Raw genomic sequence first — 27,454 nt, forward strand, 5'->3', positions numbered from 1 at the left:
GAACACATATTTTCAGATGAACATGGTAGGGCAGAAGGCTGCCTAATACTGAAGCACCCCCAAACAACAAATCAAATGCAACTTACTTGACAGAGATGTGCCTGAGCAACGGCCCTCCCCAGCCCTATCCCAAATCATACTTATTTTGCATAGGAGATACCATGGTCATGAAGATTGTTCTCCCAGGGTGAGGTTCATTCATTGCATTCTGGGTATGCTGACCCCTGTGATTTCCCCAAATGTGGGAAACTCGACTGCATTATTTGTGGTAGTGGGGGACTGTGTTTGTGCTTTCCTCTGGTCAGCTCTGGTAAAATTCAGATTTCTTTGTCTCAGATCTTCCTCTAGCCTTGTTCTTCTTTCGAGAGTTCCCTTGTGCTGCCTCAGTTGGATCTCCTTCACTTGACAGGGGGGTGCCCGAGCAGCGACCCTCCCCAGCTCTAGCCCAACTCCTACTTACCTGCCAGGTGAGATACTATGATCATGAAGGTGCTTCTCCCAGGGCAAGGCTCACCCATTGCACTCTGGGTGTGCTGCCCCTGCGATTTCCCCAAATGTGGGAAACTTGACTGCATAATTTGAGTTTTCCCTGGTCAGCTCTCATGTAATTCAGATCTCTTTGTCTCAGGTCTCTCTCCAGCCTAGTTTGCTGTCTGGTTCCACTTCTTTTTTCTTGAGCCCCTCCCTTCTATACCCTTGTGCACTATCCTGACTTCTCCTCCCGTCTGCTTACTTTGTGCCTCCCAATGCACAATGCAAACTACGGGTAGTGCTGCAGGGCCCACACCCTTTTACTTGCTTTACAGAGCAGCTCTGGAGCTGTTACAGTGCCCAGCTGCAGCAAGAAATCAGCTTGAATGCTTCAGGGGCTGGGGAATGGCCAACATGAGCCCCACACCGAAGGAGGGTGGGGGTGCTTTATGCGAACTAGGGGTCATCCAAGCACCACAAAAGGCCTCCATGCCCTGCACGCTCCTTTTCTCTTTTCATATGCAGACGAGGGTTGAAGCCAACTTTGACCCACTGCTTGGATGACATCACCATATTCAAATCCATCTGCTGCAGGCCATCCCCCAGGAATGCTTGCACTAGTTGTTGCATTTGGTTTGTTGTTTGGGGGTGCTTCAGTATTAGGCAGCCTTCTGCCACCCCATGTTCATCTGAAAATATGTGTTCTCCCTGCAGTTGTTGTCCCCAGATGAGAGTTCCCTTGTGCTGCCTCAGTTGAATCTCCTTTACTTGACAGAGATGTGCCTGAGCAGCGGCCCTCCCCAGCCCTATCCCAAATCATACTTATTTTGCATAGGAGATACTATTGTCATGAAGATTGTTCTCCCAGGGTGAGGTTCATTCATTGCATTCTGGGTATGCTGACCCCTGTGATTTCCCCAAATGTGGGAAACTCGACTGCATTATTTGTGGTAGTGGTGGACTGTGTTTGTGCTTTCCTCTGGTCAGCTCTGGTAAAAGTCAGATTTCTTTGTCTCAGATCTTCCTCTAGCCTTGTTCTTCTTTTGAGAGTTCCCTTGTGCTGCCTCAGTTGGATCTCCTTCACTTGAAAGGTAGTGCCCGAGCAGCGACCCTCCCCAGCTCTAGCCCAACTCCTACTAACCTGCCAGGTGAGATACTATGATCATGAAGGTGCTTCTCCCAGGGCAAGGCTCACCCATTGCACTCTGGGAGTGCTGTCCCTTGCGATTTCCCCAAATGTGGGAAACTTGACTTCATAATTTGTGTTTCCCCTGGACGGCTCTCGTATAATTCAGATCTCTTTGTCTCAGGTCTCTCTCCAGCCTAGTATGCTGTCTGTTTCCACTTCTCTTTTCTTGAGCCCCTCCCTTCTATAACCTTGTGAACTATCCTGACTTCTCCTCCCGTCTGCTTACTTTGTGCCTTCCAATGCACAATGCAAACTACAGGTAGTGCTGCAGGGCCCACACCCTTTTACTTGCCTTACAGAGCAGCTCTGGAGCTGTTACAGTACCCAGCTGCTGCAAGAAATCAGCTTGAATGCTTCAGGGGCTGGGGCATGGCCAACATGAGCCCCACACCGAAGGAGGGTGGGGGTGTTTAATGCGAACTAGGGGTCATCCAAGCGTCGCAAAAGGCCGCCATGCCCTGCATATCCCTTTTCTCTTTTCATAAGCAGACGAGGGTTGAAGCCAACTTTGACCCACTGCTTGGATGACATCACTTGCTGCCTTTCCAATGAAGCAAGTTTAATTTAGTAATAGGTGAAAAACCATCCCTACAAAGGTGTTAATCAGATACTTGGCTTTGTGGACACTTTTCAGAGAACAAATTTGTTAGCATAAAAATAAAGCCAGAAAATGAAGAGCTGTTTAATCACTCAATTGGATTTTTCTGCAAGCGTATTTCTTTTTCTCTGCAACCCACTGCTAAGTTGTGCTTCCTAGCTGTTCTTTTATAAAATCACTTAATCAAATCTAACTCTGATTACATCAGAGAAGGCCAGGTACCCTACACCATAAGAGGGGGTTTGAAATTTTGACTTGTCTACTTAAAGATCACCAAAATCTGATAACAAGGTAAATTACGTCCCTGGGTAGGATTGAACCACCAACCTTTTGGTTAATAACCGAACACGCTAACTGATTGCGCCACAGAGACACATTGCAAAAGTATATACTGACAAAGGCTAATAAGCATTCATCTAGAACGTTTCCTAGAAAAACTTTAAAAAGTCAATAATCTGGAGAGTTTTTGTAAGATGTTTCTTCCATCAACCAATGAAGAAACACATTGGTACTTTCCCATGATGAGTGAGTGCTTCAGGATCTCTTGCACTTACATGTGCAGCAGAGTACTGCAATGGAAGCATGCTGGGCCCATAACCCAGAGGTAGGCAGATTGAAACTATCCTCTGCTATATGCATTTTTTTTTGTTAATTAAAGTAATCCAAAACTGGGATTGATATTTTTGCTCTTTTATTTTTACTTAAAGTACAATAACTTTTATTATTTTAATTTGTTTTAATAGTATATTGACAGTATTGTTTTCTTTCAAAAATCCACTTAATTTTCTTTACCCTATTATTCAAATGGTAATTGACAAAAACAAACTACATTGTCACCAGAAGAGCAATACAAAATGTACAAGTGATATATTAAAATCATCTTTCCAGCTTGAATTTCAATGATGCATTGGGGCAACGATTTTGTGAGAAACCTCTTCACCCTTAAATAAAGATTTTCTTAATTCCTTACCTGTGTGCTAATTAGATATCACCTTGTTTTCACATTAAACAGACTTCCACATGAGAAAGCAGCAAGGATGCAGTGGCGTTAATGTTTCCTGGTGTCAACCTGTATTATTTCAGTAGATATTGAAATGAGGATGCATCTTGCTGCCTTTCCAATGAAGCATGTTTAATTTAGTAATAGGTGAAAAACCATCCCTACAAAGGTGTTAATCAGATACTTGGCTTTGTGGACTCTTTTCAGAGAACAAATTTGTTAGCATAAAAATAAAGCCAGAAAATGAAGAGCTGTTTAATCACTCAATTGGATTTTTCTGCCAGCATATTTCTTTTTCTCTGCAACCCACTGCTAAATTGTGCTTCCTAGCTGTTTTTTTTTATAAAATCACTTAATCAAATCTAACTCTGATTACATCAGAGTAGGCCAGGTACCCTACACCATAAGAGAGGGTTTGAAATTTTGACTTGTCTACTTAAATATCACCAAAATCTGATCACAAGATCAATTACGTCCCTGGGTGGGATTGAACCACCAACTTTTTGGTTAATAGCCGTACACACTAACTGATTGCGCTACAGCGACACTTTGCAAAAGTACATACTGACAAAGGCTAATAAGCATTCATCTAGAACGTTTCCTAGAAAAACTTTAAATAGTCAATAATCTGGAGAGTTTTTGTAAGATGTCTCTTCCATCAACCAATGAAGAAACACATTGGTACTTTCCCATGATGAGTGAGTGCTTCAGGATCTCTTGCACTTACATGTGCAGCAGAGTACTGTAATGGAAGCATGCTGGGTCCATAACCCAGAGGTAGGCAGATTGAAATTATCCTCTGCTATATGCATTTTTTTTTGTTAATTAAAGTAATCCAAAACTGGGATTGATATTTTTGCTCTTTTTATTTTACTTAAAGTACAATAACTTTTACCTTTTTAATTTGTTTTAATAGTATATAGACAGTATTGTTTTCTTTCAAAAATCCACTTAATTTTCTTTACCCGATTATTAAAATGGTAATTGACAAAAACAAACTACATTGTCACCAGAAGAGCAATACAAAATGTACAAGTGATATATTAAAATCATCTTTCCAGCTTGAATTTCAATGATGCATTGGGGCAACGATTTTGTGAGAAACATCTTACCATTAAATAAAGAATTTCTTAATTCCTTACCTGTGTGCTAATTAGATATCACCTTGTTTTCACATTAAACAGACTTCCACATGAGAAAGCAGCAAGGATGCAGTGGCGTTAATGTTTCCTGGTGTCAACCTGTATTATTTCAGTAGATCTTGAAATGAGGATGCATCTTGCTGCCTTTCCAATGAAGCATTTTTAATTTAGTAATAGGTGAAAAACCATCCCTACAAAGGTGTTAATCAGATACTTGTCTTTGTGGACTCTTTTCAGAGAACAAATTTGTTAGCATAAAAATAAAGTCAGAAAATGAAGAGCTGTTTAATCACTCAATTGGATTTTTCTGCCAGCATATTTCTTTTTCTCTGCAACCCACTGCTAAATTGTGCTTCCTAGCTGTTTTTTTTATAAAATCACTTAATCAAATCTAACTCTGATTACATCAGAGTAGGCCAGGTACCCTACACCATAAGAGAGGGTTTGAAATTTTGACTTGTCTACTTAAATATCACCAAAATCTGATCACAAGGTCAATTACGTCCCTGGGTGGGATTGAACCACCAACTTTTTGGTTAATAGCCGTACACACTAACTGATTGCGCTACAGCGACACTTTGCAAAAGTACATACTGACAAAGGCTAATAAGCATTCATCTAGAACGTTTCCTAGAAAAACTTTAAATAGTCAATAATCTGGAGAGTTTTTGTAAGATGTTTCTTCCATCAACCAATGAAGAAACACATTGGTACTTTCCCATGATGAGTGAGTGCTTCAGGATCTCTTGCACTTACATGTGCAGCAGAGTACTGTAATGGAAGCATGCTGGGTCCATAACCCAGAGGTAGGCAGATTGAAATTATCCTCTGCTATATGCATTTTTTTTTGTTAATTAAAGTAATCCAAAACTGGGATTGATATTTTTGCTCTTTTTATTTTACTTAAAGTACAATAACTTTTACCTTTTTAATTTGTTTTAATAGTATATAGACAGTATTGTTTTCTTTCAAAAATCCACTTAATTTTCTTTACCCGATTATTAAAATGGTAATTGACAAAAACAAACTACATTGTCACCAGAAGAGCAATACAAAATGTACAAGTGATATATTAAAATCATCTTTCCAGCTTGAATTTCAATGATGCATTGGGGCAACGATTGTGTGAGAAACATCTTACCCTTAAATAAAGATTTTCTTAATTCCTTACCTGTGTGCTAATTAGATATCACCTTGTTTTCACATTAAACAGACTTCCACATGAGAAAGCAGCAAGGATGCAGTGGCGTTAATGTTTCCTGGTGTCAACCTGTATTATTTCAGTAGATATTGAAATGAGGATGCATCTTGCTGCCTTTCCAATGAAGCAAGTTTAATTTAGTAATAGGTGAAAAACCATCCCTACAAAGATGTTAATCCGATACTTGGCTTTGTGGACACTTTTCAGAGAACAAATTAGTTAGCATAAAAATAAAGCCAGAAAATGAAGAGCTGTTTAATCACTCAATTGGATTTTTCTGCCAGCATATTTCATTTTCTCTGCAACCCACTGCTAAATTGTGCTTCCTAGCTGTTTTTTGATAAAATCACTTAATCAAATCTAACTCTGATTACATCAGAGTAGGCCAGGTACCCTACACCATAAGAGGGGGTTTGAAATTTTGACTTGTCTACTTAAAGATCACCAAAATCTGATGACAAGGTCAATAACATCCCTGGGTGGGATTGAACCACCAACCCTTTGGTTAATAACCAAACACACTAACCGATTGCACCACAGAGACACTTTGCAAAAGTACATACTGACAAAGGCTAATAAGCATTCATCTAGAACGTTTCCTAGAAAACTTTAAAAAGTCAATAATCTGGAGAGTTTTGTAAGATGTTTCTTCCATCAACCAATGAAGAACCGCATTGGTACTTTCCCATGATGAGTGAGTGCTTCAGGATCTCTTGCACTTACATGTGCAGCAGAGTACTGCAATTGAAGCATGCTGGGCCCCTTAACCCAGAGGTAGGCAGATTGAAACTATCCTCTGCTATATGCATTTTTTTTTTGTTAATTAAAGTAATCCAAAACTGGGATTGATATTTTTGCTCTTTTATTTTTACTTAAAGTACAATAACTTTTACCATTTTAATTTGTTTTAATAGTATATTGACAGTATTGTTTTCTTTCAAAAATCCACTTAATTTTCTTTACCCTATTATTAAAATGGTAATTGACAAAAACAAACTACATTGTCACCAGAAGAGCAATACAAAATGTACAAGTGATATATTAAAATCATCTTTCCAGCTTGAATTTCAATGATGCATTGGGGCAACGATTTTGTGAGAAACATCTTCACCCTTAAATAAAGATTTTCTTAATTCCTTACCTGTGTGCTAATTAGATATCACCTTGTTTTCACATTAAACAGACTTCCACATGAGAAAGCAGCAAGGATGCAGTGGCGTTAATGTTTCCTGGTGTCAACCTGTATTATTTCAGTAGATATTGAAATGAGGATGCATCTTGCTGCCTTTCCAATGAAGCAAGTTTAATTTAGTAATAGGTGAAAAACCATCCCTACAAAGATGTTAATCAGATACTTGGCTTTGTGGACACTTTTCAGAGAACAAATTTGTTAGCATAAAAATAAAGCCAGAAAATGAAGAGCTGTTTAATCACTCAATTGGATTTTTTTGCCAGCATATTTCTTTTTCTCTGCAAACCACTGCTAAATTGTGCTTCCTAGCTGTTTTTATAAAATCACTGAATCAAATCTAACTCTGATTACATCAGAGAAGGCCAGGTACCCTACACCATAACAGGGGTTTTTGAAATTTTGACTTGTCTACTTAAAGATCACCAAAATCTGATAACAAGGTCAATTACATCCCTGGGTGGGATTGAACCACCAACCTTTTGGTTAATAGCCGTACACACTAACTGATTGCGCCACAGCGACACTTTGCAAAAGTACATACTGACAAAGGCTAATAAGCATTCATCTAGAACGTTTCCTAGAAAAACTTTAAATAGTCAATAATCTGGAGAGTTTTTGTAAGATGTTTCTTCCATCAACCAATGAAGAAACACATTGGTACTTTCCCATGATGAGTGAGTGCTTCAGGATCTCTTGCAATTACATGTGCAGCAGAGTACTGTAATGGAAGCATGCTGGGTCCATAGCCCAGAGGTAAGCAGATTGAAACTATCCTCTGCTATATGCGTTTTTTTTTGTTAATTCAAGTAATCCAAAACTGGGATTGATATTTTTGCTCTTTTATTTTTACTTAAAGTACAATAACTTTTACCATTTTCATTTGTTTTAGTGCAAATGGCATATCAGCAGTCAGCACTAACTGGTGACATGCCATTTGTACAAGTAAGCCATGTGTGACTAATATATAAACATGCTTTATTAAATAACACCTCAAACTATCATACCCAGGATTCAAACCTATAACCTGTTGAATTTTAATCAAACACCCTACCCATGGAGCTACTTGATCCTACATCTTTTCTAACCTCCAAAAACAGATTCAGTTGCATTTTCCAGCGTGTTTTGTTTGCGCCTTTGCAAATGTCTTACATCGACAAACTTATTTAGTACTATTTTGCAAATAGGGTTACATTGTCGCAACATTGTGTTCCCTAATTGCTTGATTTTTTAAATGCAACAATTGATAAAGACACCTGATAATTGCTCTGTGGAGTCTTATTTTGTGTTTTGTGTTTAGTCTTTAGATCTGAATTTGAATGTACTTGTGAACTAACTTAATTTCCTACTTCTAAATTCATTCCTAAATTCACTACTTACATGAATCCTGTAGTTGGGCATTTTGGGACTTCGATTGTGGGCATTGTTTTGTGTCCAGACCAGCAGCAGGTGGTGTGCATTTGCTGGAAAGGCATCGAAGACCTCCGATATGCTGCATCTCCTGATGTGTGTCTCCCTCAAGTGGCTGTCAGCAAATGCCTGCTAGACACCCCATTCCAAGCTGATTGTGACATCATGGAACATGCATCATAGAACAGGCATGCTAAAACATGGGTCTTCAACCTGCGACCCTCCAGCTGCTGTGGAACTATACATCCCAGCATGCCCTGCCTCAGTTTTAGCATACCTTAATAGCAAAACTGTGGCAGGGCATGCTGGGATGTGTAGTTTCACAGCAGCTGGAGGGCCACAGGATGAAGACCCATGTGCTAGAGCCAAGCCGCAGGTACATTGAATGCTAGCAAGCTGAATATTTAAATCCTTTTTGTTCCGCAGCATTCCAATGCGGAAGATTCCATGGAACCAGAGATCCTTCCATTGAGAAGGACATGCTGCCTGGATGACTACACTGTGCAAATTAAATCACGGAGCCAGTTGGCTTGTGGGTGGCTCTGGTGACTGGGTGGTTGGGTGGGTGGTGTGTCGGAAGTGGAGCGCATGCAAATGATTGTGTATCATCCAGCTAGTGAGAGAGAAAACTCATGCAGGAGTGTGCCTGCTTGTCAGTGGGTTATGCACCTTGCCAGACGTTAAATCTACATAGAGCAGCTGGAGGGGACAAGAGCAGGTTTGCAAAATATAGATAGAAGAGCATATATGCTGGCGCATTCTCCATGATTGTGTCAGCTTATGTTTTGGTGCACTGCACTTTCCTCCACTAAGTTTTAGCCATTTTTGTTAAGCTCAAGTGTAGTTTCTTCTCGGCCTTTTGGCTGTGATCTTGTATCGTGGTTGAAGGGTCTGCTGGAGGGAGGGATTGTTTTCTTCATTGGCGAAAGACCAAAGATATTCCAGGATGGAAGGCTTGGGAACACTATCTGTTTTTCAGTTGTGGAAGAGCACAGAGGTCGGATTGGACTACATTCTATAGTAAAGGATATCTTTCTATTTATTGACCCTCCCCTTATATGTGTCTGTGTTACAATAAAGCTTCGGTTTTGTGAATCCCTCACCCTCTTACACTCCACACCCATAGCCTTATTAACTGTTGTATTATTGTATAGTTTAAATGTATAGTGCAGTTCATGATTTATAGTGTAGACTGGCCTGTGCTGTAGTTCTTGAACTGTACTATACCGTCAGCATTTGTATTGTGTTTTGGCTGTGCTGCAACACTGTATTTATGTGTGCAATGTTTATGTATGTTTTTTTTTATGTCAATAAAGACTGCTTTTTCAAGCCAATATCTGAAAACAATCAATGTTTATCTTTGATGGCAATAAAAGTGGTATGATATTTGATGCTTTTGAAATCCAATATCTGATATGTCCCCTATCTGGGAACCATATATTAAATGGCTTTTCAGAAAAGGGAGATGGGAGAAGAGCTTTCAGTACTTGTAGGACCGATGCACATAAAGAAGCAAAAAAACATACATAAACATTACACACATAAGTACCGCGTTGCGGCACAGCCAAAACACAATAGAAATGCTGACGGTATAGTACAGTTCAAGAACTACAGCACAGGCCAGCCTACACTATAAATCATGAACTGCACTATACATTTAAACTGTACAATAATACAACAGTTAATAAGGCTATGGGTGTGGAGTGTAAGAGGGTGAGGGAATCACAAGCCCGAAGCTTTATTGAAAGACTGACACATATAAGGGGAGGATTAATACATAGAAAGACATCCTTTACTATAGAATGTAGTTCAATCCGGTCTTTCAACTCTTCCACAATTGAAAAACGGATAGTGTTCCCAAGCCTTCCATCCTGGAATATCTTTGGTCTTTCGCCAATGAAGAAAGCAATCCCTCCCTCCAGCAGACCCTTCAACCACAATACAAGATCACAGCCAAAAGGCCGAGAAGCAACTACACTTGAGCTTAACAAAAATGGCTAAAACTTAGTGGAGGAAAGTGCAGTGCACCAAAACATAAGCTGACACAATCATGGAGAATGCGCCAGCATATATGCTCTTCTATCTATATTTTGCAAACCTGCTCTTGTCCCCTCCAGCTGCTCTATGTAGATTTAACGTCTGGCAAGGTGCATAACCCACTGACAAGCAGGCACACTCCTGCATGAGTTTTCACTCTCACTAGCTGGATGATACACAATCATTTGCATGTGCTCCACCTCCGACACACCACCCACCCAACCACCCAGTCACCAGAGCCACCCACAAACCAACTGGCTCCGTGATTTAATTTGCACAGTGTAGTCATCCAGGCAGCATGTCCTTCTCAATGGAAGGATCTCTGGTTCCATGGAATCTTCCGCATTGGAATGCTGCGGAACAAAAAGGATTTAAATATTCAGCTTGCTAGCATTCAATGTACCTGCGGCTTGGCTCTAGCACATGGGTCTTCATCCTGTGGCCCTCCAGCTGCTGTGAAACTACACATCCCAGCATGCCCTGTCACAGTTTTGCTATAAGGTATGCTAAAACTAAGGCAGGGCATGCTGGGATGTGTAGTTCCACAGCAGTTGGAGGGTCGCAGGTTGAAGACCCATGTTTTAGCATGCCTGTTCTATGATGCATGTTCCGTGATGTCACAATCAGCTTGGAATGGGGTGTCTAGCAGGCATTTGCTGACAGCCACTTGAGGGAGACACACATCAGGAGATGCAGCATATCGGAGGTCTTCGATGCCTTTCCAGCAAATGCACACCACCTGCTGCTGGTCTGGACACAAAACAATGCCCACAATCGAAGTCCCAAAATGCCCAACTACAGGATTCATGTAAGTAGTGAATTTAGGAATGAATTTAGAAGTAGGAAATTAAGTTAGTTCACAAGTACATTCAAATTCAGATCTAAAGTCTAGGTAGGCCTCACGTCCTGGCAGCCGCCAGCATTTAAAAATGCCTTGATTAGAGGTACGGAATTAAATGTAGATAAGAAGAAGACACAAAATAAGACTCCGCAGAGCAGTTATCAGGTGTTTTTATCAATTGTTGCATTTAAAAAATCAAGCAATTAGGGAACACAATGTTGCAACAATGTAACCCTATTTGCAAAATAGTACTAAATAAGTTTGTCGATGTAAGACATTTGCAAAGGCGCATCCAAAACACGCTGGAAAATGCAACTGAATCTGTGTTTGGAGGCTAGAATAGGAAATGTGCATCGGTCCTACAAGTACTGAAAGCTCTTCTCCCATCTCCCTTTTCTGAAAAGCCATTTAATATATGGTTCCCAGATAGGGGACATATCAGATATTGCCTTTCAAAAGCAGCAAATATCATACCACTTCTATTGCCATCAAAGATAAACATTGATTGTTTTCAGATATTGGATTGAAAAAGCAGTCTTTATTGACATAAAGAAGCCATAAAACATACATAAACATTACACACATAAGTACTGTGTTGCAGCACAGCCAAAACACAATACAAATGCTGTCGGTATAGTACAGTTCAAGAACTACAGCACAGGTCAGCCTACACTATAAATCATGAACTGCACTATACATTTAAACAATACAATAGTTAATAAGGCTATGGGTGTGGAGTGTAAGAGGGTGACGGAATCACAAGCCCAAAGCTTTATTGAAAGACAGACACATATAAAGGGAGGATTAATAAATACAAAGATACCCTTTACTATAGAATGTAGTCCAATCCGGTCTTTCAACTCTTCCACAACTGAAAAACGGATAGTGTTCCCAAGCCTTCCATCCTGGAATATCTTCAGTCTCTCGCCAATGAAGAAAACAATCCCTCCAGCAGACTCTTCAACCACAATACAATATCACAGCCAAAAGAGCGAGAAGCAACTACACTTGCGTTTAAACAAAATGGCTAAAACTTAGTGGAGGAAAGTGCAGTGCACCAAAACATAAGCTGACACAATCATGGAGAATGCGCCAGCATATATGCTCTTCTGTCTATATTTTCCAAACCTGCTCTTGTCCCCTCCAGTTGCTCCATGTAGATTTGACGTCTGGCAAGGTGCATAACTCACTGACAAGCAGGCACACTCCTGCATGAGTTTTCTCTCTCACTAGCTGGATGATACACATTCATTTGCATGTGCTCCACCTCCGACACACCGCCCACCTAACCACCCAGTAACCAGAGCCACCCACAAGCCAACTGGCTCCGTGATTTAATTTGCACAGTGCAGTCATCCAGGCAGCATGTCCTTCTCAATGGAATAATCTCTGGTTCCATGGAATCTTCCACATTGGAATGCTGCGGAACAAAAAGGATTTAAACGTTCAGCTTGCTAGCATTCAATGTACCTGCGGTTTGGTTCTAGCACATGGGTCTTCATCCTGTGGCCCTCCAGCTGCTGTGAAACTACACATCCCAGCATGCCCTGCCACAGTTTTGCTATTAAGGTATGCTAAAACTGAGGCAGGGCATGCTGGGGTGTCTAGCATGCATTTGCTGACTGCCACTTGAGGCAGACACACATCAGGAGATGCAGCATATCGGAGGTCTTCGATGCCTTTCCAGCAAATGCACACCACCAGCTGCTGGTCTGGACACAAAACAATGCCCACAATTGAAGGCTCAAAATGCCCAACTACAGGATTAATGTAAGTAGTGAATTTAGGAATGAGTTTAGAAGTAGGAAATTAAGTTAGTTCACAAGTACATTCAAATTCAGATCTAAAGACTAGGTAGGCCTCACGTCCTGGCAGCACCCAGCATTTAAAAATGCCTTGATTATAGGTAGGGAATTAAATGTAGATAAGAAGTAGACACAAAAGAAGACTCCACAGAGCAATTATCAGGTGTCTTTATCAATTTTTGCATTTAAAAAATCAAGCAATTAGGGAACACAATGTTGCGACAATGTAACCCTATTTGCAAAATAGTACTAAATAAGTTTGTCGATGTAAGACATTTGCAAAGGCGCAAACAAAACACGCTGGAAAATGCAACTGAATCTGTTTTTGGAGGTTAGAATAGATGCAGGATCAAGTAGCTCAATGGGTAGGGTGTTTGATTAGAATTTAACAGGTTATAGGTTTGAATCCTGGGTATGATAGTTTGAGGTGTTATTTAATAAAGTATGTTTATATATTAGTCACACATGGCTTACTTATACAAATGGCATGTCACCAGTTAGTGCTGACTGCTGATATGCCATTTACACAAACATGCCATGTGTGACTGTATATGCATTTAAGGAGGGCACCCCTGCAATACCACAAACCATTGAGTGTCAAGTATACTAGATATATCTTCATATCTCATGTGCTTTCTCTGAGATCAATCTTGTTATGCCCCTTCCCCACAAGGCATGCGCCTTTTGTCCATATTGCAAAAATGGGGGGGAGGGCATATAATTCTCTGTCACAGGGCACCAAAAAGTCTAGTTATGGCTCTGGTATGCATTATGTAATCTGGCAGACCATCTCTCCAACACTGGCTGGTTGGAATAGAAATCCGGTTATCTATGTGAGCAAATGACCATCAACGATTTACTCTCAAACACTAAAAAATGGACAAAAATGGTCCCCTAAACAAATTGGTTAAATTTTGGGTTTAACCAATTTGTGTAATGACCATTTTTGACCACTTTTCTAGTGTTTGGGAGCAAATGGTTAATTGACATTTGCTCCTATACATTACCAGATTTTCATTCCATCCATCCAGACTGGATAGATAGCCTGACAGATAATTGTGTAGTGTACGCCCAGGATAACTGTTAGTCATGCTTTATTTTATGGCGGCACATAAATGCGTGGACAGATCCAGGGCAAGCACTGCCCACTCATGCATAGTTGTCAACTGATGTGAAGTTCCAGGGGGCAATCTCAGTTATAAAGAGAAGTATCTGGAAATTGTCCCTAGTTAAAAAAAAAAAAAAAAATTTGATCAACTCCATTTATTTAGTATGATATCCCAGGTGATAGGATGCCGGCAGTCAGAACAACATACTTTATTAAATAACACATCTCAAACTACCATACCCAGGATTCAAACCTATAACCTGTTGAATTCTAATCAAACACCCTACCTATTGAGCTATTTGATCCTGCATAAAAATTGTGAACATTATATGAAGCTATTGGTACTTTGCAAAAAAAAAAGAATCAGCATTACAACGCAGCAGATCCATGCAGTTTGCAGCCACACACTACATGTATCTGCTCAGCCACAATGCTGATTATTTCTTCACAAAGTACAAGGTGAGCTCCAAACAGAATTCTCTAGCTTAGAATTATACCTTTCTTTGCCAAACCTAGAAGTCGGGCCCCCCACCCTGGGATCCCCCAGAGGGAGGCCTGCACCGTCATGCGGCAGGCTTGTCCGTTTTGGAAGCAGGCTGATGGGCAGCCCAGGATTGCTTCAGTCTGGGCTTGGCAGGTCTGGAAACATGAGCTTGCTTTGGGTATGCCTGACCTTGGGTACGCTTTACCTGGAGGATGAAAGGGCCAAGAAAAGTACTTTTAGCCTTCTGCGTGGTAGGAGTCATACTAGGTAGGCAAGCTGTTTTAGCAGTAGCCAGATCAGCTACAATCTTATTGAGGTCTTCTCCAAAAGGAGATTCAACTGAGGCAGCACAAGGGAACTCTCATCTGGGGACAACAACTGCAGGGAGAACACATATTTTCAGATGAACATGGTAGGGCAGAAGGCTGCCTAATACTGAAGCACCCCCAAACAACAAATCAAATGCAACTTACTTGACAGAGATGTGCCTGAGCAACGGCCCTCCCCAGCCCTATCCCAAATCATACTTATTTTGCATAGGAGATACCATGGTCATGAAGATTGTTCTCCCAGGGTTAGGTTCATTCATTGCATTCTGGGTATGCTGACCCCTGTGATTTCCCCAAATGTGGGAAACTCGACTGCATTATTTGTGGTAGTGGGGGACTGTGTTTGTGCTTTCCTCTGGTCAGCTCTGGTAAAAGTCAGATTTCTTTGTCTCAGATCTTCCTCTAGCCTTGTTCTTCTTTCGAGAGTTCCCTTGTGCTGCCTCAGTTGGATCTCCTTCACTTGACAGGGGGGTGCCCGAGCAGCGACCCTCCCCAGCTCTAGCCCAACTCCTACTTAGTTGCCAGGTGAGATACTATGATCATGAAGTTGCTTCTCCCAGGGCAAGGCTCACCCATTGCACTCTGGGTGTGCTGCCCCTGCGATTTCCCCAAATGTGGGAAACTTGACTGCATAATTTGAGTTTTCCCTGGTCGGCTCTCATGTAATTCAGATCTCTTTGTCTCAGGTCTCTCTCCAGCCTAGTTTGCTGTCTGGTTCTACTTCTTTTTTCTTGAGCCCCTCCCTTCTATACCCTTGTGCACTATCCTGACTTCTCCTCCCGTCTGCTTACTTTATGCCTCCCAATGCACAATGCAAACTACGGGTAGTGCTGCAGGGCCCACACCCTTTTACTTGCTTTACAGAGCAGCTCTGGAGCTGTTACAGTGCCCAGCTGCTGCAAGAAATCAGCTTGAATGCTTCAGGGGCTGGGGAATGGCCAACATGAGCCCCACACCGAAGGAGGGTGGGGGTGCTTAATGCGAACTAGGGGTCATCCAAGCACCACAAAAGGCCTCCATGCCCTGCACGCTCCTTTTCTCTTTTCATATGCAGACGAGGGTTGAAGCCAACTTTGACCCACTGCTTGGATGACATCACCATATTCAAATCCATCTGCTGCAGGCCATCCCCCAGGAATGCTTGCACTAGTTGTTGCATTTGGTTTGTTGTTTGGGGGTGCTTCAGTATTAGGCAGCCTTCTGCCACCCCATGTTCATCTGAAAATATGTGTTCTCCCTGCAGTTGTTGTCCCCAGATGAGAGTTCCCTTGTGCTGCCTCAGTTGAATCTCCTTTACTTGACAGAGATGTGCCTGAGCAGCGGCCCTCCCCAGCCCTATCCCAAATCAAAAAAACACAAAAACTACCCACACAGGTGTGACCCTCTGTAGGAAATCAGTAGCGCTGTCCCCACCATTTATCGGAGATAATCAATAAATAATTAAAAAATGGCTAATTACTATTAAATTTTAAAACATATAAATCATATTTTATTAACATATATTGCTGCAGCAAAATTGACATACATAAAAATGCATATTGTGTATAGTGGATGCCTTTAATGTAAATGCTCCACATACACAAATGTATATACTTAATTACGTTTATTCTCTGAGGCTTGGATTTTAATAAGCTGACTTCAAAATGTCCACATAGATTAATGATAGACCAATGAGCTCGGCATTTACGGACACTGCTTGCATGAGTATGTCCTTAATTAATTAATGTCCCGAAAAAGATGTGTGCACACATATATCACTTTGAATGGATAGTTACCATGGGCGATAAGTTTTTCATTCACCTCTTTAGAACAGTCTGTTTAGGACCGTCCCAATTGGAAAGACTCCCTCTGCTGGTGCTTGTCCATTTACTGCAGAATATCTGGAGACAATATCCACGGGAATCCGTCCACAGTGCTCCGGCTCCCTCTGCTGGTGGCTAACCACAATTGCAGGTGGACTGGCTGTTTTGTCGTAGCCAGAAGCCGGTGATCGTGTAAAACAAGCAGGAGGTGATAGTCACTGCCAGTAGGTCCTTCGAAAACGCGTTTCTCCGCCTTCCCAGTGCGTTCAGCGGCTTCCTCAGTTCGAATGACCATCATCCCAATGAACACTTTATATAGCCCCACTTATTTGAAATTCCCGCGGCCATTCGCGCATGCGCACTCAAACGTGCGTTCCAAGCCTCAGTCTCATTACAAACTTTAAATAGACTCCAGCGGCCATTTTAGCTGGTTAAAACACACGATCCAAGCCTCATTATCACACCCGGAAGTTGCATCCATCGTTCTTATTAACAATATCAGAATCAAGCCTCGTTTTAAAACATAATTATCTACAACTTCATATTCAATTATACTGAACTCTAATGCAATTTGCTCAACAAGATTACGTCACTTAGTTTAATCATAATTAATTTATCATGATTACAAGTAATCCATGTCTTATTTGACAACATCAGTACAAATATGACCGTATTTAAGAACAATATTAATACTAGTCAACACATCCTATTTTATTAGCACAGGTGATAAATATATTAAATATACTGCTCAACAGTATCATTACTCGGAAATAAAAGGGGACTAATTTTGATTATAATTTGTACTTTATAATTTATAATTTAGATCCCCACACGCCATCTTGTGGTTCAAATACATAATTACATTAAGATCGAAAATGACATCATTATAACAAATACTTTTGTTAAGGAGGTAGATCAAAACCGATATTTACATTACAAAAGTAGTCATTTACAACGATGGAAGGATAATATACCGAAGGGCCAGTTCCTTCGGATAAAAAGGAATTGTTCCACCAAAGAAGGAGCAAGAGAACAAATGGAATCTCTCTATGGGGCGTTTCTTACGCAGGGGTATCCAATATCTGTTCTTGACCAGGCTTGGAAGGAGGTGGAAAATATGGAAAGAGACCATTTATTGGATACCACCAGCAAAAATACTAGAAAGAAAAATAACAAAATGACGGATAGGACAACAATGTTTGTAACTAAGTATAATACTAGTGCATACAAGATCAAGAGGATAATTAAGAAGAACTTTTCTATTCTCAAGTTGGATGAGATGTTGAACTCCAATGTAGTCCTTAGTGAACAGGTAATATTTCGGAAGTCAGATAGTCTGAAGTCCGCACTAGCTCCAAGTTTTTTTAGGAGACCTTGGGAAAAATCCATGGCTCCAGATGCCCAAGGGGGACAAATAGATACATGGATACCCAAACCGCCATTAGGGTTCCATAAGTGTGGTAGACTAAACTGTACAACATGCAAACACACAAAAAAGAAAACCACACAATTTGTCTCATCTGTATCGGGAGAGAAATTCAATATAAAAAGTTTTCTGAATTGTAGATCCATGTATGTTATCTACGTCTTACAGTGTGGTTGTGGAGCACAGTACGTGGGGCGCACCACTCGGGCACTTCACGTTAGGTTCATGGAGCATAAAAGACAGATAGATAAAAAAGTAGGAAACACATACCTATACCGCCATATTTTGGAATGCAATGGAGGGAAAAGTGATAATCTACAAATCATGGCAATTGAACAAGTGGCGGTAACCAGTAGAGGAGGTGATAGGTATAAAAGGTTATGTAAGAAAGAGGCTTTCTGGATCTTTAGCCTAAAAACCTTGATCCCGCAGGGTCTGAATGATACGGTTGAGTTAAATAAAATCTAAGTTCAAATGTTTAATATTTATAATATAAATATTTGATTTTTATAAATATCATTCTTGACATATAATATATGGGGGGGTGGGATAGGATATGGTTCCTTATGATGCTGGATTAAGGAGATGGAGATAACAGGATTATGTATAACAATACGAAGGGGTGTAATTATGTATTTGAACCACAAGATGGCGTGTGGGGATCTAAATTATAAATTATAAAGTACAAATTATAATCAAAATTAGTCCCCTTTTATTTCCGAGTAATGATACTGTTGAGCAGTATATTTAATATATTTATCACCTGTGCTAATAAAATAGGATGTGTTGACTAGTATTAATATTGTTCTTAAATACGGTCATATTTGTACTGATGTTGTCAAATAAGACATGGATTACTTGTAATCATGATAAATTAATTATGATTAAACTAAGTGACGTAATCTTGTTGAGCAAATTGCATTAGAGTTCAGTATAATTGAATATGAAGTTGTAGATAATTATGTTTTAAAACGAGGCTTGATTCTGATATTGTTAATAAGAACGATGGATGCAACTTCCGGGTGTGATAATGAGGCTTGGATCGTGTGTTTTAACCAGCTAAAATGGCCGCTGGAGTCTATTTAAAGTTTGTAATGAGACTGAGGCTTGGAACGCACGTTTGAGTGCGCATGCGCGAATGGCCGCGGGAATTTCAAATAAGTGGGGCTATATAAAGTGTTCATTGGGATGATGGTCATTCGAACTGAGGAAGCCGCTGAACGCACTGGGAAGGCGGAGAAACGTGTTTTCGAAGGACCTACTGGCAGTGACTATCACCTCCTGCTTGTTTTACACGATCACCGGCTTCTGGCTACGACAAAACAGCCAGTCCACCTGCAATTGCGGTTAGCCACCAGCAGAGGGAGCCGGAGCACTGTGGACGGATTCCCGTGGATATTGTCTCCAGATATTCTGCAGTAAATGGACAAGCACCAGCAGAGGGAGTCTTTCCAATTGGGACGGTCCTAAACAGACTGTTCTAAAGAGGTGAATGAAAAACTTATCGCCCATGGTAACTATCCATTCAAAGTGATATATGTGTGCACACATCTTTTTCGGGACATTAATTAATTAAGGACATACTCATGCAAGCAGTGTCCGTAAATGCCGAGCTCATTGGTCTATCATTAATCTATGTGGACATTTTGAAGTCAGCTTATTAAAATCCAAGCCTCAGAGAATAAACGTAATTAAGTATATACATTTGTGTATGTGGAGCATTTACATTAAAGGCATCCACTATACACAATATGCATTTTTATGTATGTCAATTTTGCTGCAGCAATATATGTTAATAAAATATGATTTATATGTTTTAAAATTTAATAGTAATTAGCCATTTTTTAATTATTTATTGATTATCTCCGATAAATGGTGGGGACAGCGCTACTGATTTCCTACAGAGGGTCACACCTGTGTGGGTAGTTTTTGTGTTTTTTTGTTCAATATAGGGATTGCAATTATCCCTGTATCAGGAGCAGCAGTCTCCGCCATTGTCTAAAATCTCCTTGATCCAGCGGGTACTGGCGCCGGAGAGTGTATACTTCTGTCCACACAAGGTTGGTGTGTGGGCGGTTGTGTACACATCCAGTATCATTTATTCTTTGATTTGATTGTCTTAGGTAATTGCATCTCGGGCAGCAGGTAACTTGGGGAACCATTGATATGGCAGCGCTTAAGTGCATAGCTGAACGATTGGAAAGACGCAATGTGTATTTAAGAGGGGGGGAAGATATACAAATTATGGAGAGGGATGAGAATTTGGAGGATATGCATGGTTTATTCAATAGACTAGAAAATCTATGTATAGAGGAAACAAGGCACTGGTGGGACCAGGTGTCCTTACAGAAATATTTAGATCAAGGTTTGATACCCAGGGGATTGAGGATTTTAAAGACCTCTACGTTTAAAGAGGACAAGCAGTTTTCAGAGGAATGGAATAAATTACTAGATAATTGTTCCATAAACCTTATGAAATTGCTTGTCAGATTTAGGGAAGACAAAGTTAGTGTGATACAGAAGGAAATTGAAAAGACCCAGGATTTGTTGAAATCTTTTTCTGAAGACAAAGGATTCAATGAAAGAGATCTGAGAGTAAATCGTAAGGTGGAGGATTTTGAAAAAACCTTAGTCTTCAGAAAAAACAACAAACTAAATCGGGATAAATTAGACTATCAAAAGGGAGAGGTTCACACTTACAATAGAAGGAGGGACAACATCTATGACCAAAAACCCTCTAAAAGGGAATTAGGACCCAGACAAAATCTTGAACATAGATTAGGTCATTACAGGGGACCAAGAACCCCAATTGATCGGAGAGATTCCAGGAGTTTTAGGAATCAGGATGAGGGGAATTGGGAACCAAATACCTATAGGAATAGGCATGATAATTTATTCCAACAATATAGTGTCAAATCCCCAGCCCCATATTCCAAGTGGAGTAGAAGAGACTCTGGAAGGGATGATTGGGTAGATATGGGAGGGAAGAATAGGCAACAGTCGAACACCCATGGTGGCACAAATAATTTTTTGGAGGACAGCCACAGATTCCAAAACCGTCCACAAAGAAAGTACGAAGGAACAGGGTGGTCCGGAAAAAGGCAAAGAGAACAAGAGCCAGAGGAAAGAGAGGAAGAAAGAGTAGGTCAAGTAAAAAACATGAAATTAAAGTGAAGGGAAAAGGGGTTTTTAATTTGTCCTCAAAAAAGTTGGGTCCAGATCAACTGAGATTGCTTGAAAAGGGCTTAAACTTTGCTCCCGCCCAAAAACCCAACTTATTCGATCTATTCGTTGATCTTAATAGATATATCAGAACGCTAAGTAGAAAGCGATATTTCGCGATGAAAAATATGAAGAAAAAAGGTATTGAAGGTAATCCCATTATATTGGATCAGGATGACCAATTAATGGTTGATATATTAGAATCCTTGGCAGATGAATCAACGAATGAGTCGAATAAGGAGGACTATACTAAAATATTTGATGGTAATGGGACAAACAGATTTAAAAATAAGTCTGAGTTTTACCCGCTGACTTATAGAGGGCCCTATATTGAGAGCTTCTATAAGTCAACATTAGAACAATTTAGGGAGATGTGCCAAAAATCAGAGAAACAATCGTTAAAGGATAATTTGAGTACTAAGGAACGATCAGCACTTAAAATCTTGAGGGGGGATCCCTCCTTGACTATTAAACAAGCTGATAAAGGCGGTGGGATTGTGGTAATGGATACAGTGATGTACTTGGCGGAGGCCAATAGACAATTAAACAACGTCCACCTGTATTCAAGACTGACCCACAATCCCACCGCACAGTTTCAAAAGGAATTAAAAATCTTGCTAAATAGGGCAGTGGATTTAGGTGCTATATCCAGAGAAACTCAATGTTTTTTGTTTTCTGATAATCCGGTAATTCCCACGTATTATTGTCTTCCAAAAGTACATAAAACTTTAATTAACCCCCCGGGAAGACCCATTATTGCGGGGGTAGATTCATTGACCAGCAATTTATCTTTTTTTATAGACAGTTTTTTACAGGGTTATGTTGTCAAATTAAAATCACACATTAAGGACACTACACATTTTTTAAATTTAATTAAAAATATTAAATGGCAGTCAACTTATTGTTTTATCACATGTGATGTAGAATCATTATATTCTAACATTGAGCACCAGTTGGGGATTGAGGCAGTGGCATTTTATCTGTTAAGAGACCCTAATATAGGGGAAGAATTGCGGTGGTTGATTTTGGAGAGTATTAGATTTATACTCGAACATAATTATTTTATTTTTGATAAACGATATTATTTACAGACTAGGGGGACGGCCATGGGAACCAGGTTCGCTCCGAGTTTCGCCAACCTGTTTATGGGGCGGTTCGAGGAACAACATGTGTGGACCAGTGATCTCGGGGCGAGCCTGGTTCTTTATGGCCGTTTCATTGATGATTTATTTTTCATTTGGGAGGGGAGCACTGAATCAGCAGAAGAATTTGTTGCCAGTTTGAATTGCAATAATTATGGTTTGAAGTTTACGGGGTACTGCCACCCCACACAGGTCACTTTTTTGGATATAGCACTTAAGATCGAAAATGACATCATTATAACAAATACTTTTGTTAAGGAGGTAGATCAAAACCGATATTTACATTACAAAAGTAGTCATTTACAACGATGGAAGGATAATATACCGAAGGGCCAGTTCCTTCGGATAAAAAGGAATTGTTCCACCAAAGAAGGAGCAAGAGAACAAATGGAATCTCTCTATGGGGCGTTTCTTACGCAGGGGTATCCAATATCTGTTCTTGACCAGGCTTGGAAGGAGGTGGAAAATATGGAAAGAGACCATTTATTGGATACCACCAGCAAAAATACTAGAAAGAAAAATAACAAAATGACGGATAGGACAACAATGTTTGTAACTAAGTATAATACTAGTGCATACAAGATCAAGAGGATAATTAAGAAGAACTTTTCTATTCTCAAGTTGGATGAGATGTTGAACTCCAATGTAGTCCTTAGTGAACAGGTAATATTTCGGAAGTCAGATAGTCTGAAGTCCGCACTAGCTCCAAGTTTTTTTAGGAGACCTGGGGAAAAATCCATGGCTCCAGATGCCCAAGGGGGACAAATAGATACATGGATACCCAAACCGCCATTAGGGTTCCATAAGTGTGGTAGACTAAACTGTACAACATGCAAACACACAAAAAAGAAAACCACACAATTTGTCTCATCTGTATCGGGAGAGAAATTCAATATAAAAAGTTTTCTGAATTGTAGATCCATGTATGTTATCTACGTCTTACAGTGTGGTTGTGGAGCACAGTACGTGGGGCGCACCACTCGGGCACTTCACGTTAGGTTCATGGAGCATAAAAGACAGATAGATAAAAAAGTAGGAAACACCTACCTATACCGCCATATTTTGGAATGCAATGGAGGGAAAAGTGATAATCTACAAATCATGGCAATTGAACAAGTGGCGGTAACCAGTAGAGGAGGTGATAGGTATAAAAGGTTATGTAAGAAAGAGGCTTTCTGGATCTTTAGCCTAAAAACCTTGATCCCGCAGGGTCTGAATGATACGGTTGAGTTAAATAAAATCTAAGTTCAAATGTTTAATATTTATAATATAAATATTTGATTTTTATAAATATCATTCTTGACATATAATATATGGGGGGGTGGGATAGGATATGGTTCCTTATGATGCTGGATTAAGGAGATGGAGATAACAGGATTATGTATAACAATACGAAGGGGTGTAATTATGTATTTGAACCACAAGATGGCGTGTGGGGATCTAAATTATAAATTATAAAGTACAAATTATAATCAAAATTAGTCCCCTTTTATTTCCGAGTAATGATACTGTTGAGCAGTATATTTAATATATTTATCACCTGTGCTAATAAAATAGGATGTGTTGACTAGTATTAATATTGTTCTTAAATACGGTCATATTTGTACTGATGTTGTCAAATAAGACATGGATTACTTGTAATCATGATAAATTAATTATGATTAAACTAAGTGACGTAATCTTGTTGAGCAAATTGCATTAGAGTTCAGTATAATTGAATATGAAGTTGTAGATAATTATGTTTTAAAACGAGGCTTGATTCTAATATTGTTAATAAGAACGATGGATGCAACTTCCGGGTGTGATAATGAGGCTTGGATCGTGTGTTTTAACCAGCTAAAATGGCCGCTGGAGTCTATTTAAAGTTTGTAATGAGACTGAGGCTTGGAACGCACGTTTGAGTGCGCATGCGCGAATGGCCGCGGGAATTTCAAATAAGTGGGGCTATATAAAGTGTTCATTGGGATGATGGTCATTCGAACTGAGGAAGCCGCTGAACGCACTGGGAAGGCGGAGAAACGCGTTTTCGAAGGACCTACTGGCAGTGACTATCACCTCCTGCTTGTTTTACACGATCACCGGCTTCTGGCTACGACAAAACAGCCAGTCCACCTGCAATTGCGGTTAGCCACCAGCAGAGGGAGCCGGAGCACTGTGGACGGATTCCCGTGGATATTGTCTCCAGATATTCTGCAGTAAATGGACAAGCACCAGCAGAGGGAGTCTTTCCAATTGGGACGGTCCTAAACAGACTGTTCTAAAGAGGTGAATGAAAAACTTATCGCCCATGGTAACTATCCATTCAAAGTGATATATGTGTGCACACATCTTTTTCGGGACATTAATTAATTAAGGACATACTCATGCAAGCAGTGTCCGTAAATGCCGAGCTCATTGGTCTATCATTAATCTATGTGGACATTTTGAAGTCAGCTTATTAAAATCCAAGCCTCAGAGAATAAACGTAATTAAGTATATACATTTGTGTATGTGGAGCATTTACATTAAAGGCATCCACTATACACAATATGCATTTTTATGTATGTCAATTTTGCTGCAGCAATATATGTTAATAAAATATGATTTATATGTTTTAAAATTTAATAGTAATTAGCCATTTTTTAATTATTTATTGATTATCTCCGATAAATGGTGGGGACAGCGCTACTGATTTCCTACAGAGGGTCACACCTGTGTGGGTAGTTTTTGTGTTTTTTTGTTCAATATAGGGATTGCAATTATCCCTGTATCAGGAGCAGCAGTCTCCGCCATTGTCTAAAATCTCCTTGATCCAGCGGGTACTGGCGCCGGAGAGTGTATACTTCTGTCCACACAAGGTTGGTGTGTGGGCGGTTGTGTACACATCCAGTATCATCTATCCCAAATCATACTTATTTTGCATAGGAGATACTATTGTCATGAAGATTGTTCTCCCAGGGTGAGGTTCATTCATTGCATTCTGGGTATGCTGACCCCTGTGATTTCCCCAAATGTGGGAAACTCGACTGCATTATTTGTGGTAGTGGTGGACTGTGTTTGTGCTTTCCTCTGGTCAGCTCTGGTAAAAGTCAGATTTCTTTGTCTCAGATCTTCCTCTAGCCTTGTTCTTCTTTTGAGAGTTCCCTTGTGCTGCCTCAGTTGGATCTCCTTCACTTGAAAGGTAGTGCCCGAGCAGCGACCCTCCCCAGCTCTAGCCCAACTCCTACTAACCTGCCAGGTGAGATACTATGATCATGAAGGTGCTTCTCCCAGGGCAAGGCTCACCCATTGCACTCTGGGTGTGCTGCCCCTTGCGATTTCCCCAAATGTGGGAAACTTGACTGCATAATTTGTGTTTCCCCTGGACGGCTCTCGTATAATTCAGATCTCTTTGTCTCAGGTCTCTCTCCAGCCTAGTATGCTGTCTGTTTCCACTTCTCTTTTCTTGAGCCCATCCCTTCTATAACCTTGTGCACTATCCTGACTTCTCCTCCCGTCTGCTTACTTTGTGCCTTCCAATGCACAATGCAAACTACAGGTAGTGCTGCAGGGCCCACACCCTTTTACTTGCCTTACAGAGCAGCTCTGGAGCTGTTACAGTACCCAGCTGCTGCAAGAAATCAGCTTGAATGCTTTAGGGGCTGGGGCATGGCCAACATGAGCCCCACACCGAAGGAGGGTGGGGGTGTTTATTGCGAACTAGGGGTCATCCAAGCGTCGCAAAAGGCCGCCATGCCCTGCATATCCCTTTTCTCTTTTCATAAGCAGACGAGGGATGAAGCCAACTTTGACCCACTGCTTGGATGACATCACTTGCTGCCTTTCCAATGAAGCAAGTTTAATTTAGTAATAGGTGAAAAACCATCCCTACAAAGGTGTTAATCAGATACTTGGCTTTGTGGACACTTTTCAGAGAACAAATTTGTTAGCATAAAAATAAAGCCAGAAAATGAAGAGCTGTTTAATCACTCAATTGGATTTTTCTGCAAGCGTATTTCTTTTTCTCTGCAACCCACTGCTAAGTTGTGCTTCCTAGCTGTTCTTTTATAAAATCACTTAATCAAATCTAACTCTGATTACATCAGAGAAGGCCAGGTACCCTACACCATAAGAGGGGGTTTGAAATTTTGACTTGTCTACTTAAAGATCACCAAAATCTGATAACAAGGTAAATTACGTCCCTGGGTAGGATTGAACCACCAACCTTTTGGTTAATAACCGAACACGCTAACTGATTGCGCCACAGAGACACATTGCAAAAGCATATACTGACAAAGGCTAATAAGCATTCATCTAGAACGTTTCCTAGAAAAACTTTAAAAAGTCAATAATCTGGAGAGTTTTTGTAAGATGTTTCTTCCATCAACCAATGAAGAAACACATTGGTACTTTCCCATGATGAGTGAGTGCTTCAGGATCTCTTGCACTTACATGTGCAGCAGAGTACTGCAATGGAAGCATGCTGGGCCCATAACCCAGAGGTAGGCAGATTGAAACTATCCTCTGCTATATGCATTTTTTTTTTGTTAATTAAAGTAATCCAAAACTGGGATTGATATTTTTGCTCTTTTATTTTTACTTAAAGTACAATAACTTTTATTATTTTAATTTGTTTTAATAGTATATTGACAGTATTGTTTTCTTTCAAAAATCCACTTAATTTTCTTTACCCTATTATTCAAATGGTAATTGACAAAAACAAACTACATTGTCACCAGAAGAGCAATACAAAATGTACAAGTGATATATTAAAATCATCTTTCCAGCTTGAATTTCAATGATGCATTGGGGCAACGATTTTGTGAGAAACCTCTTCACCCTTAAATAAAGATTTTCTTAATTCCTTACCTGTGTGCTAATTAGATATCACCTTGTTTTCACATTAAACAGACTTCCACATGAGAAAGCAGCAAGGATGCAGTGGCGTTAATGTTTCCTGGTGTCAACCTGTATTATTTCAGTAGATATTGAAATGAGGATGCATCTTGCTGCCTTTCCAATGAAGCATGTTTAATTTAGTAATAGGTGAAAAACCATCCCTACAAAGGTGTTAATCAGATACTTGGCTTTGTGGACTCT

At 40.2% G+C, this 27,454-nt stretch overlaps 8 non-coding genes across 8 annotated transcripts; all 8 read left to right on the plus strand.

The window, feature by feature from the left end:
* Positions 1 to 136: 136 nt before the first annotated feature.
* LOC135010706 (U1 spliceosomal RNA) lies at positions 137 to 300 on the plus strand. The gene has a single exon (XR_010210001.1). It is a non-coding gene; the product is annotated as a U1 spliceosomal RNA (small nuclear RNA).
* A 152-nt stretch (positions 301 to 452) lies between these two features.
* LOC135010757 (U1 spliceosomal RNA) lies at positions 453 to 615 on the plus strand. Its single transcript, XR_010210050.1, has one exon. It is a non-coding gene; the product is annotated as a U1 spliceosomal RNA (small nuclear RNA).
* Positions 616 to 1,289: 674 nt separating this feature from the next.
* LOC135010631 (U1 spliceosomal RNA) lies at positions 1,290 to 1,453 on the plus strand. Its single transcript, XR_010209927.1, has one exon. It is a non-coding gene; the product is annotated as a U1 spliceosomal RNA (small nuclear RNA).
* A 151-nt stretch (positions 1,454 to 1,604) lies between these two features.
* On the plus strand, positions 1,605 to 1,768 carry LOC135010832 (U1 spliceosomal RNA). Its single transcript, XR_010210118.1, has one exon. It is a non-coding gene; the product is annotated as a U1 spliceosomal RNA (small nuclear RNA).
* Positions 1,769 to 14,998: 13,230 nt separating this feature from the next.
* LOC135010605 (U1 spliceosomal RNA) lies at positions 14,999 to 15,162 on the plus strand. Its single transcript, XR_010209901.1, has one exon. It is a non-coding gene; the product is annotated as a U1 spliceosomal RNA (small nuclear RNA).
* Positions 15,163 to 15,314: 152 nt separating this feature from the next.
* LOC135010856 (U1 spliceosomal RNA) lies at positions 15,315 to 15,477 on the plus strand. Its single transcript, XR_010210137.1, has one exon. It is a non-coding gene; the product is annotated as a U1 spliceosomal RNA (small nuclear RNA).
* Positions 15,478 to 25,283: 9,806 nt separating this feature from the next.
* Positions 25,284 to 25,447, plus strand: LOC135010632 (U1 spliceosomal RNA). The gene has a single exon (XR_010209928.1). It is a non-coding gene; the product is annotated as a U1 spliceosomal RNA (small nuclear RNA).
* A 151-nt stretch (positions 25,448 to 25,598) lies between these two features.
* LOC135010722 (U1 spliceosomal RNA) lies at positions 25,599 to 25,762 on the plus strand. Its single transcript, XR_010210016.1, has one exon. It is a non-coding gene; the product is annotated as a U1 spliceosomal RNA (small nuclear RNA).
* The last annotated feature ends 1,692 nt before the right edge of the window (positions 25,763 to 27,454 follow it).

Source organism: Pseudophryne corroboree, unplaced genomic scaffold, assembly GCF_028390025.1.
Source record: "Pseudophryne corroboree isolate aPseCor3 unplaced genomic scaffold, aPseCor3.hap2 scaffold_237, whole genome shotgun sequence".
Lineage (NCBI taxonomy): Eukaryota > Metazoa > Chordata > Amphibia > Anura > Myobatrachidae > Pseudophryne > Pseudophryne corroboree.